This window comes from Diadema antillarum, unplaced genomic scaffold, assembly GCF_040938485.1.
Source record: "Diadema antillarum isolate AM-2024a unplaced genomic scaffold, OU_Dant_1.0 scf00000167, whole genome shotgun sequence".
Taxonomy (NCBI): domain Eukaryota; kingdom Metazoa; phylum Echinodermata; class Echinoidea; order Diadematoida; family Diadematidae; genus Diadema; species Diadema antillarum.
The window spans coordinates 4176972-4189833 of record NW_027271056.1 but is presented as its reverse complement, the minus strand read 5'-3'; the positions used below and the strand labels follow the sequence as shown (position 1 = coordinate 4189833).

General features: G+C 36.8%; 1 protein-coding gene across 13 annotated transcripts in view; it reads right to left on the bottom strand.

Annotated features, from left to right (window-relative positions):
* LOC139722581 (uncharacterized) overlaps positions 1–12862 on the bottom strand; it is an 87961-nt gene that overhangs the window by 30092 nt on the left and 45007 nt on the right. The window contains exon 1 of one of the 13 annotated variants that reach the window (XM_071633882.1): positions 950–1074. The exons of the other annotated variants lie outside the window; for them this stretch is intronic. The gene's annotated coding sequence lies outside the window, so the exon portion shown is untranslated. Of the gene's footprint in view, positions 1–949; positions 1075–12862 lie in introns of those variants that run through there. 13 annotated transcript variants of the gene reach the window in all.

Sequence of the window (12862 nt, the reverse complement as noted above, 5' to 3'; positions counted from 1 at the left end):
AGTATCTTAAGAATATATATACATATCATTTTTCTTGACAAACTATCACATTTTGGTGAAGTTTTGTTATGACACATTTGAAATAGTATGAAATCCCAAAGTAAGAAGTAAATCTTATTTTTAAAGGAATATTAAATGTTTCGATCACTGGGCGTAAGTAAAGACCAATATTGATTCTATTTAGAATAATTAATAGAATAGTAGAAGTTGTTTTAACTCAGTAGATGAGACCCCAGACTAATATCTTGAGATCCCTGGCTCAAATCCCGTAGCAGCACTAGTTGTGCTCCAAAAGCAAGGCATTTTATTCTCATTGCCTAGTCCTTCAGATGGGACTTTTAAAGCCACACCTGACATGGTTGCTTGCTTACAAGCATTCATACGTTTTGTTTTTCACTTTTTGCTTTGGTTTTGATTCTGTTGACGGAGTCGGAAACATGTAAAGAGCATAAAAGAACTGCACACCAAATGTTGTGGAAAAGCTGCTGAATATGTTACAATGTATATTAATGCTACTACAGAATCAGGCCATCGTTACCATCTGCACATCATATAACTGTGATATACCTAAAATAATTAGCAATATCATCAATACAAAGACTGTAACCGTAATATGATTGGGGTGATCTTCCTAGCCATTTGCCACTTTTCAGATGCTCTGCTGAGATGTTCATGTCTAATGCACAGGTTCAAGGTGGCTGTTTTTCATAAACATCGCACAAGCAAAGCAACAAAAAGCAAAATCAGTTATGAAGGAGGAAAGTATGTTTCCCAATGAAACAAGCTAATAACAAATTTACCCGGGAGACCATTCTTGACAGAGATACCAGTGCTGGTTGAATTACATTCTTGAAAGGAATAATGCTTAGCAACACCCAACCCCTATCCCAGCCACATCTTTAAGTCTAATTTAATAAAAGTGTGAGTTTGCTATGCAAAAGATGCTCACCTATTGAGTGTCATGGGTACAACAGTAGCCGCCGCCACAATATTTTGCCAGAGATAATTGTGCTTATTCCACAAAAAAGTGAGCTGAAGTAACTGAATTCTGTCTGCCAGTGACTATCTTGGTAGTAGGGCTACAGCAGACTGACATTAAATGCCATTCATAATGCAGTACTATTACTTTGTCTGAAAATGAAGTAGTGCCTTCTTGTCTTTGGCGGGAAAATGTTTGATGAGTCCTGTACTTTGATATTACTTGAAGTGCCACATCAATTATTCCAATGTTTGCTTAGGTCCCAGACAGGGCATGATATAAAATAACTCTACGACCAACAAGTATTTGAATTGCTGATCTTCTTACGATAACAATGATATATAACTGACCTGATCAGAGAGTACAGCTGCCTACTATGCAAATATGCATACTGTTACACTATTTGTTTATGAATGCAAACTTAGTTGCAGTATATATTGTATACAGATATTCACATGTGTATACAAATATTCAACACAAAATAAGTTGCTTTAAAAACTTTAATTCAAGCTGCTTATTTCTTTCACACAAAAAACAACAACCACAAAAAAAAAAAAAAAACATCTCAGCACCTTGAAATTAAAAGTCAGACAAATAAGACTAGTTTAAAAGTTTGTGGACTTTTTCATATAATGCCTTGATGGCTAGTGCTGGGTATATCCTGAAATGACAAAAGCTGACAAACATTGTATTCTGTAAGCATCTTATATGAATACTAAACGATCCCTTCAGGAAAACCAGTATGTGTGTGAGCTAATTGATGCTAATGGCAAGCTGCAATTAGTAGAGAGTATTTACACCACAAATACAATTAAAATGACAAATTCTCTGATTTGACAACAACATTACTACAGTTTTAGTCAGAGTTGGCACAATTTTGGCATATTGGTGCCTGATATGAAAAAGTCACTACTTTGTAATGTCTTCTTGGTTTGACTAAGGAGTTGCAAAGTTAACACAACAAGAAGGAATGCTCTAAATGATATGTCAGCTTAAAATGTCCAAAAGGACATTTATTTGAGTATTTCCCACAGACTACCATGGGAATGTATGGAAGGAGACACATGTAGTCATTCATTAGTGTGACTGCCGTTTTTTATCATTTTCAGATTGCTGTTCAGCCAAACTATATGTTACATCCTTATACAATACCGTTCCCACCTCCCTGATAATAATGCAGGTATGATATGGATTGGCATGTATATGAATTTATGTTGTGAATATTTTGCTTCAGTTTTGTTTATTATTCTACATTATACATAAGTATATCAGTATCATTAGTAGTAGTGTTATCACTAGTTAGGATACTATCTCATAAAATTCTTCGTGTCCACAGTTTATTTATGCGAAAGGAACTGTTTTGTTTCAGCAAAATGCTAAATACTGGTATTACAAAGTATTCCTGTCACATTCATAATCCCAGTGTTGAGTATTCTGGTGTTGAAGATGGTTGGTGTATTGAATATTTACAAGATAGATAAGGGATTGTGAGTGTAATACACTAAATGACACACATCTCATACATTCAATAATACATTTCTTAGTTTAACATAATATTTAAGCAAAGAATTTAAAATTAAATTTTTGAGAAATGGAATTCATATATGTCAATCACTTTCTAATCCCAAGAGATAATTGCACTTGCCTCATGCTCACCACAATCCATGTTTTCATGTCTGGAAAATTGTGCAATAAAGAAGCAATAGTGCTCTTGCAGTCATAAAATGTCAGGGGAATGGTCCATAGAAATGCCATACAGGAAACGGGTACGCATGGTGTCTGCATGACTGCAATGCATTATGGGTAGCAGCAGTATGTAGATAGTATACAGCAGTACATGTAGGCATTACCCGTGAACATTAATACACGCATGTTGTGCATGTTTTACCCGATCTATAATTCTGTAAGCCCGTAATCCCTCATGTCGACAGAATCCTATCAGGGAGTAACCTTCAGCCCCGTCTTTTGTCAGCGGAGCGCATCGACATCATTTCCCCCTCGCGCAGTGGGCTCAATTAATTGGATAACGTTCTGCGGCCCACCATATCTCCTCGCAGCATGCTCGTAAAATGAAAGTCAAGCAAGCGTCTGATAACCATGATTCATTAGTACGCTGCAGACATCGCCTTCTGACACCTGTCAACTCCCCATGTGACTCCAGCATATGTACACTCTTCTGAAGCAAAATACTTTCCCAGGATTAATCAGGATATTTAATATTCATCACAAAATGTGCCTGCCATCTATCTTTGATATCAAATTCAGTCTTGAGACATAATTTTATCCCTAATGGCTACCATTTATATCCTATATAGTACAACTTGAACTTGACATCTCAATGCACTCTATCCATACTGAAACAGACAGCTTGAAATCATGTAGCATCAGCAATCACAATTCTTTATATCCTATGAAATGCTTGGGCGATGAGCAATTTGCATTATAAACAATATTTTTCATACAAATACACCAATCCTGATGACCCATTAGTTGATATTGTGGTGCAGTTTCAATCATTTTCACCAAACCATCATAGGTTCTGCAAGAATTGTTCCATTGCAATTTAAAAAAAGCAATATGATTCCTGAGGTATACTTTCACTTTTAAACAGTCTTTGCTCAAAGTAGCACATTAAGAAGAAAATTATATTAATAGGCTAGTGTTTGGTAATGCCATTTGTTTCCAGGCATAAATTCTTAGCTAATTTGAAGCCACAGTCTTTTGTCTTTTTATGCAACAAAAGTCTCTTGCTAAATAATGAAAAAATGCATAAAGGGCTGGCAAGAAAGAACATAACAACTTCCAAATCTATTTTCCCTTCCAGTAATCACATGAGCAAATAGTACATTCCCATGTATGACACAAGGTACACCCTCTCAAATAATTTTGTCCTACTATGAAGCAATAAATATGCCCATAAAGATGAGCACAATGTCTGCCTACTGACAGATGCATGAAAACATCTTAAAGGTTAGCATGCACATCCAAATATCAACTCAGGGGCCATACCAAGTGCACGTCGGAAAAAATTGAGAGTGCAAATATTCTTCCTGTTTTATTATTATTTTTTCATTATTTCTTTGAAGACGAGGGAGTACTTTCATAGACATCTGTACACCTTGTAATATAATGATGTTATTAGATAAGAAGCTGGTTTCGTTTAATAATGGGTGGAATTGAATCTCATCATGTAAGGCCTATTGACTACAGGTCTCCAAACTCAATATATCATCCTCCCCACCCCCCAATAATGGGTGAAAAAAAAAGGAAACGAGAAGAGATAATCATCCGACAAAAGGAATACAAAATCTGAGAGTGGGAAAAACATGGTGGCCTTGTGTGCATATTCCTGTGGCGAAGTCTATTTTTGACCCCCCACGTGAATGCATAATATACGGCCATGGATGACTCATCACAGCGCCATGCATGGCAACCGCTCCCTGTCTCCAAGTCTGCCAACGTGGAAGGCGAGAGGAGAAGAAAGGGAAAGACAGAGCCTGGGAGAGTGGAAGAGGGGAAAGAAAAAAGGATGGTGGTAGGGAGATGGCAGGCAGATAAGGTGTCATGTTATTCGACTCAAATTTCATTGTTAATCGTAGCAAGAACAAGCTCAGCTTGGATTGTATCAAGAACAACAAGAAAGAATGGCAGTCGTACCTTGAGAAGGGTGTCACACCATGGAAAGCTTGTTGGTATTCTATGAATATTGACCTGCTTATCAGTAGCCTTAATTGGAGGAATGTTCTTCACCTCACCTGTTGCCCTTCAATATATCAAATATTGCTGACGGACACTCTTTCAGAAATATGTCTGTGTCCATATTAAATGGTCTATATGAGAACTAGCTCCACCTTCAATATATTGACTATTAGATTAATTGGTATGGTGCCAGCCTGGCGCCACTTCTGCTCTGTGTTCACATTCCCCTATACTTATTTCCATGCACCCTGATGGCATGCTATCTCTCTGCTGGGTAAAGGTATAAAAGCACAACAGACATTCTATTTACATGTACTTACACTTTAATTTGTATAACATCTTTCACAGTCAAGCACTATTACTTCAAGAGGTTGCTTGTGGACAACAAGCTAGCTGGTTATAACACCTCTTACATACAGAGATTCAAAAGCTACATACACACACTGTCCAGCATCTGTCGTTTACTGACAGATCCAATTCAAGCTGAGATAATGAAGCAGAGGATTGTGTGTAATGAGTGAATATGCTGACTCCCTTGCTGTTGTATGGGTGAGGATAGTGATGATGAAATCCTTTTAGCAAGGACATGTGGGATGAATGGAGTCACTGACCTTGGGGCCTTATGGTGGCGGACATTTCTGTCCTTGCTTTTTTTTTTCTCTCTCTCTGTCTCCTTTCTCCTTTGGATGATTTGGAATGAAGTGAAAGGATGCACACACAAATCCCAGACTTTTTCACCAGGCTCTTGGACAAATATTTGTGTGAAAATTCTCATGTTTCTGTATGATATTATGCTGTTGTGTCTCCCTGTCATGAGATGCAATAAATAATCAGATGAAACACACAGTCCAAGGACTCCACATCCGGATATTTCACAAGTGCTGTTATCAATAGGTTAATTGCTCTTTATTTCAGTTTGCTGGGTACCTTCCTCCCTTCACCATCTCTATCTCTATCTCTCTCTCTCTCTTTAAAGGGTGGTGGAGATGAACTGCTGCATTGAAAAGATACCTGTATGTGGCTGTATATGGCTGAGTAGCCACTCATTTTATGTGCAAGACTCAAACTGGTGGGGTCCGGAAATTATGCTTTTCATCTGACCATGGAGCAGGTGCATCGATCTGAAATTAATGTATGTTTCTGAGAGGAAGCATTCCTGAATCAGAATGATCCATCGAAAGAAAGCCTACATATAGTGAAAATGCCCCTCTACACACCTATAGTCGTATATTCCTAGCATCTCTGGTAAGATATGAGAAATCTCACAATACATTTTCATATAAGCTTGCCAAACTGGAACTTTGTCTTTGTGATAATGCTGCTTTCCAGATGTTCATTTAAATAATTTGATGAAATTCAAGGAAATACTGAGAATATTCAAAGACAAATCTACTATTTCAAGGGTCAATGAATTCCACATGGTAAGGGCTGGCAGGTGATCAATATTTTCAGACTCTCCTCTCGTACTCCGTCAACCTTGCCTCAGGTAGCGAGTATTTCTATTTCTGTTCGAATCGACAAGGAAGCTAGGTTTCCAAAGGCAAGGAATTGCATCCAGATGTTCACTGAATACGAAATACGCTCAGATTTAACATGTAGACCTATAGTTCTACGAAGACAGGCAATTCCTAAACAAAAGAGATATACATCTCTTACAGATACCTCTATCATGCTTGAATATAGGTATGGCTACATATCTGTACTCCTAAGAAAATATATGATAAACACCTAAACACAAATATAAATACATATATGTGTGTGCATGTGTGTGAGTGTGTGTGTGCGTGTGATAAAGGCTAACTGTAATGTTACATTATTTACAATCATTATCTTGGTGCTACATTTTAATATGCAGAGAGAGCTACTTGGTGAAAGGAATGTCCTCCACAAAGGACATTCATTTTCTATTATTGATGTAATCAGTCATCAGTTTTCAGTGTACACAATAGCATAGCCTCGCAACCCATTACTCAATTTAGCCGTTTGCTGTTCTAGTTCAGTCCAAGTGAGAAGCAAAATACATTCAATGGAAATGAGGTTGACCTTCCAAAATGTGTATGCATCCCAGGCCCTGGGGATGGACTCCTGCCTACCAGTCTCTTTCCCAACAGAAGACCCGACTTGCTCTTCAACAGGCTAGCGCCAGCAAGATATGCAAATATTGGTCGGTTTCTTCAGGCAATTACCTGTCTGGGTTGGCTGTCTGCGCATGAAAGTCATTGTGATGTGCATCGGAGGGTGAGTGAGCTTAATGGATGCATTCTAGCCTTCGGAGTTATTGACTTCACACTCGAAGTCTGGGTCGAGAAACTTTAATCTCACAGCTTGCTGCGCACTGGCAGTGTGGCAAAAGAACCTTATCCGTATCATTTCAGGACTGAATGTACCAGTAACAGAGACCAGTACAGATATCTTCAATCTGCATTACTGTAAAACACTACATTTTCGCAGCATGAAATTTTTGCGAACTGGAGCCGACAGCCTTCTTCGTGGTATGAAATTTTTGCGAGTTGAATCTAAAATTCAATGCGTGTAGTGTAGACAAGAACTTTCACATGCATTTTGATTTCGCGAATCTTGGCTCTCGCGAAATTTGCGAAATTAGAATGCACGCTAACATTTCTCGTTTTACAGTACTTACTTAGGTCTTGATAGTGTACATAGAAATCATTTATGTACAGTCATATATATGTTAAATATTCACTTAAGATATATTTGATAATCATCACCAATTCAAAAGCATTCCTAAATACTCTTCCTGAGCTTTCATATTCTCAGCAAATAGTCTGTCATGAAAACAAATTTCTTCATCACAAAAGTTCATTATGCATAACAGAGCATGCAGTCCATGCAAATATCATGACAAGTATCAAGAATACAGCACTTGACACTGTTCTGTCAAATATTGATATTGAGAAATGGTTACAAAAACTTTTATAACAATTTAATCAGATATTAGAAACCATCAATTCTTTTTTTTTTACATTTTCCTGTCACTGCTAAGGTCTTGGTTACTCCTATACAAATGTACATTAAATGTGACTACAAATGCTGTGGATTGGGCATTTAAGTGAGATACTTTTTTTGAATTTCAACAATTAGGTGCCGACCTAAAGTCAGAGAGAAAGAAGGCACTCATATACAGCATATACAGTGAAATCACTGTGTCTTAGAATCATCCCCATTTCCTTAATTTTTGATTGTCTGTAATCTTTCATGTGATTTCAAACCAGTATCATGTCTGCATCAGAGGTCATATTCATAAACAAGAACGGGTCCTCTCATAAATCCACTTACGCTGTTTTCCAACGCACGCAATTCTCCCATAACCACATTCTAGACTGAGAACATAATGCATAGTGGTAGAGCGACAGAGAAAAACTTTCCACTGAAGTGAAGAAAGGAATGAAATTTAGAAGCACAGGTCCAGATGTCAGACCTTTTATGAAGTGGATTTGGTTTTGCTTGGCAGTCATTGTGTGTGCATAGCAGAGATGGGTGAACGGCAAAGCTCTGGAATGCATGACTCAGACTGTGAGAGTGAAAGCGTTTTGGTTTGGGGACATGGCCACTGATCAAGCTGGTTCTGAATCGTACATCCTGCATCATGAATGCTCCATGGAGATACCTCAGGCGGGCTCAAACTTAAATCTATTTACCGAGCAAAGACGATGACGATTCCTAGGACAGGCCACAACAAATGGTAAATCCGCCCATGGTCTCAAAATGTAACAAAATGCCTGAGAGCCATACATAAACATCACATACAACAGCATATTGTAGTATACCATATATTATAATGTATACCCCATAAATTACTAGCCTGTGTATACTGTGTGTGAAAAAGTATATATATATATATATGTGTGTGTGTGTGTGTGTGTGTGTGTGTGCGTATGTATATACATACATACATACATACATACATACATACATGCATACATACCGTAGGGCCTATATCCCTGACTGCAATGGAAACTGCCACTACTATCATTAAATCCAGTCCAGTACTTGAATGATGGCTATCATCAGTGCATGTAACCATGCATGAGAACAAATGCTGATGACCACATTAGCCTGTGCTTTATTACACGTTATTTGTGCTTGATAAGAAGTAGGCAATTCATTGCTATTTTTGTCAACTGTCAAGTGAATTGTGGACAATTTTGTGGATATCAATAAAACACAGCAACATAACATGTAAACACATAATAATGTGATGTGTCATCATGAAAGCCATATGATATCAAGAAAATAATTTTCTGGTTTTGGGCAGATATGGATTTGTTAGATGTGAAGCCAGTAATTATATGATTTGCTCTACCTCCTTACAAGGATATTTTTTCGATTAAGAGTTAGTAATTATAAAGGGTATATTGCCAAAGTCTGCTTTATGCACATTTTTCTTCCTTAGATGATCTCTGACTTTATGCCTGTAACGTGATGATGTACCACAAATACATGTCAAACATACATGTAGATATGTATGGCATGATATATCCATGATTTTCAGTGCATATACTCACACCAGTGTCCAAGTGTGGATTTTGGAATGTCCTGTTATTGGATATCAAACACGCATAACCAAATCTGTTTGTCACGATTAAGTAATAATTAAATGACATAAACATGATCACAAAAAGTTTATTTGACATATTTTTTTCTACAGAGTAACACATCAGGACAGATCCAAACCTGACTTTATGGGTCATGTCTTTGTTTGAATTTATCTTCTCTTGATATGAAGTTACTCTTTTTGTTTATCATCCACACACCAACATTTTTCTTTGCCTTGCTCTGTACTCACACACTTGATGTTCCAGCCTCACAAAAGTGTTTTGAGGCATTTTTTGAATTTGCATGAATTGATTATCAGCTTTCATTGATCTACCCTGCTAACTCCAAAGCAAGGGCTGATCGAATACCCAGCAAAGTACATTAACCTTGTCCAAATGAGAAGCCGATTATGCTTAATTCACACAGCAGTGACCCGGGTGATCAGATATTACAGTATCACTCCACCCCCCCCCCCCCCCTGCTAATTTCTACTATATATACACACTTGTGCTGAAAGTAACTAGCCATTATTCTTCACACAATGTTCCAAATTGAACAATTGAAATGTGAATTAGGCAATTTGCGAAGATAGATAAGGGAATATATTTTGCTTGGTGGTTTGAAGTTTCATAACATAATATGTTATTCCTTGCAACAGTAAAATTTGACAATAGATGTAACATGCTGTTTTTTATCAGCATCACTATTATTGGCAAATAAAGAAAAGAATTGTCTTTGATATATGCACAAAAAGATCTATCAGTCAATGTCATCAATAGATAACACACTTGAAAACAGGTGGACATTGTAGTTGTCAAGCTAGTCTTTTTAGAGGTAATTCTGTCTGTTTATGAATTATTATAAACACATAAACAGTTATACAAACACAAATGAAACCCACCAAGTATGTAATTGAGAGGGGTAAATGTCACTGCTTCATCACATGTTTGCATTTGAATAGTTAATGTCTTTAAAATTTAAAATTAATCATTCAAAGTTTGCATCATAGAGCATCCGATGGAGACTAACTACTTGTGACTTAAGTAATGAGTCATAAAATAATCACTCCCCGTCTTTCGTCATTTTAAAACTAACAATAAAATTGATCAATTTAGCATATGACTACAAGATGCTTTGTGTATTAAAAAAAATAGATGACATAACATTCAAACACTACATAACCCCCAACCCCCACCTCAAGTTAATCACCTTTTGATACAATCTATATGTTCTAGCGCAATACCCACTGACAACTTCTGACAAAATTTATCACAAAAAGGAGGCTTTCATCTCGTGAATACCATACAAAATAGCATAAAACCAGAGGATGATAAAGAAGACTTGCAATGTGCCTGTATAGTTTATGTGTGAGCTTGCATCAGAAGACCAGTCTACACTTTGTATATAGAAGGAGGAGGAATCATAGGGCACTCATAAATCATCACATCCGTCGAACAATAAATTCACAAATGGCAGAAATAACTAGGGCGGGTGAAATACTATATATCATCCTTAATCAAGGCAGCATGGTCTATGCGTTATACCTTCTATTCCAGATACACAATAGTTTTATTAGGGTATTGGATGGTACATATGACCTACTGAAGTATCAAAACAGACATGTTCTGCTAGTATATACTTAATAGCTCGTAGTTATTTATAATTTCTTCACCATTAAACAATGGTCTTCATAATCAATGCATAGCAAAACAAGTTTTGGCATTGTTAGAACCAGAATAAATACTTGCTAACTACAGATTGACATTCTTTCTCTCTTTCCTGTTCAATATCAATGGTTAAAATTGACATTATCCTAAGGTAAGGGTCATCAGCAATGGTGCTGAATATAAAAAAGATTTGTGCAATTACCTGTGTTGACAGTGAAATGGTCCAAATGAAATGAAATTAAAAAAAAACAGGGGCTAATGCATCGGTAGATGTGATCATGGACCAATCTTGCACACTATACAAGGTCGAGGCCCACACCCATTCCTGCGATGACTTTTAACCAGACACTCATTAACATGCATGAAATTTTCCTCGTCCCACTTCATTCAGTGATGGCCTCAAAGAGCCATGATATGAGCATTCTGTCAAATAATACCGGGGTTGATCAATAACTTCCCTCCATGCCAACATATTGGTGATGGACATGGTGCCTATATACTGTAAAACGAGGAATGTTTGCGTGCATTTTAAAGTCACGAATTTCGTGAGCGCCAAGATTCATGAAATTAAAATGCATGGGAAAGTTCTTGTCTACACTATATGCATTGAATGCCAGTGGCGATTTGCGAAAATTTCATGCCACAAAAAAGGCCGCCAGCTCCAATTCGCGAAAATTTCATGCCACGAATATATCAGGTTTTACAGAATCCTTCTACCACAAGCTTTCACACTGACTGGACATGTGTGTACCATGAGGCCTTTCAACATTTTATACCCACTGATATAAAAATAGAGCATTTATGACTACAAATACCCTTTTTTATAAACATTTTAGGATTTCTTTTGTCTAACTGGCTATGCACCAAATATTATTTCCTTCATGAACTCAAGACATTTGGAACAGTGACATGTAAAGAAAATATATCAGAATAAAAGAAAAATGTAAGGAAAACAACAAATAGCAAAAATCTAAATATGCATGACATGAAGCAAATAAGATTGCTCTCTCATATAGATCACTTTGGAGGAAGAAATGATGAATATGGCAAGAAAAGTAGGTACCCTCAGGGTACCTAGTGTTTTGATATTCTAGTGCTTTGCATATTGCTTTACAAAAATTACATCAGGCAAATGGGTACCGTATCAGAATGGACTCTGAAAAAAAAAATGAAAATATGCTTACTTCAGGCAAAGAATTTAGTCCCAGCACAACTGAGATATTAATTGCATATTTGTAATGCAGTTATAGATCTAAATATAAAACGATATTTTGTTTATCTAATTTTTGTTACATGATTGATTTCTAAACTGAACCTTTTTTTTTCTGACCAAAATAACAAAAGGAATGTTGAGAACTGTAATGAATCTGGATTTTTCCTCTTTTCTTTTCTTTTGTTCTTTTTCTATGCTACCCATAACATAACTGATATAAATGAAAATTTCCACATGGCCAAATCTATTTTTATCAAACTATTTAATAATGATGTGACTGGCTTGTTATATGGAAAAATGGAGAATTTTAATGTGTTGATATTATATACTTCATATAATATGTCAGCATGCTCAGATGATGACTGAAAAGACATGATGGAGTCAATGCCTTCTGACTATGAATACTTGATAGTTTGGTAAATCCTGATCAGGCTCTTGCGAGGCGATAGAGCAGACATGGGTGCATATGATTATGTTCAGCATAAACTCTACCGCCTGCACTTCACAGCGGCTTCCTCTGATGCCATCCGAAAGATGTCACATGATTACTTGCATGTGTCGGTGAAAGCGATTACTTTGTGAAGTCTGTGCATGCATGTTGCGAATAAAGCTTTTGATGGACTGTTCTACCGCTTAGTCCGTAAGCAGACTTAAAAGTGCATTCTATTGAAACACATGCATTGCCGAGCCATTTGTTTATTAAAACGTGATTACATCCTATCAAACATAATCAGATAGACATTTGTA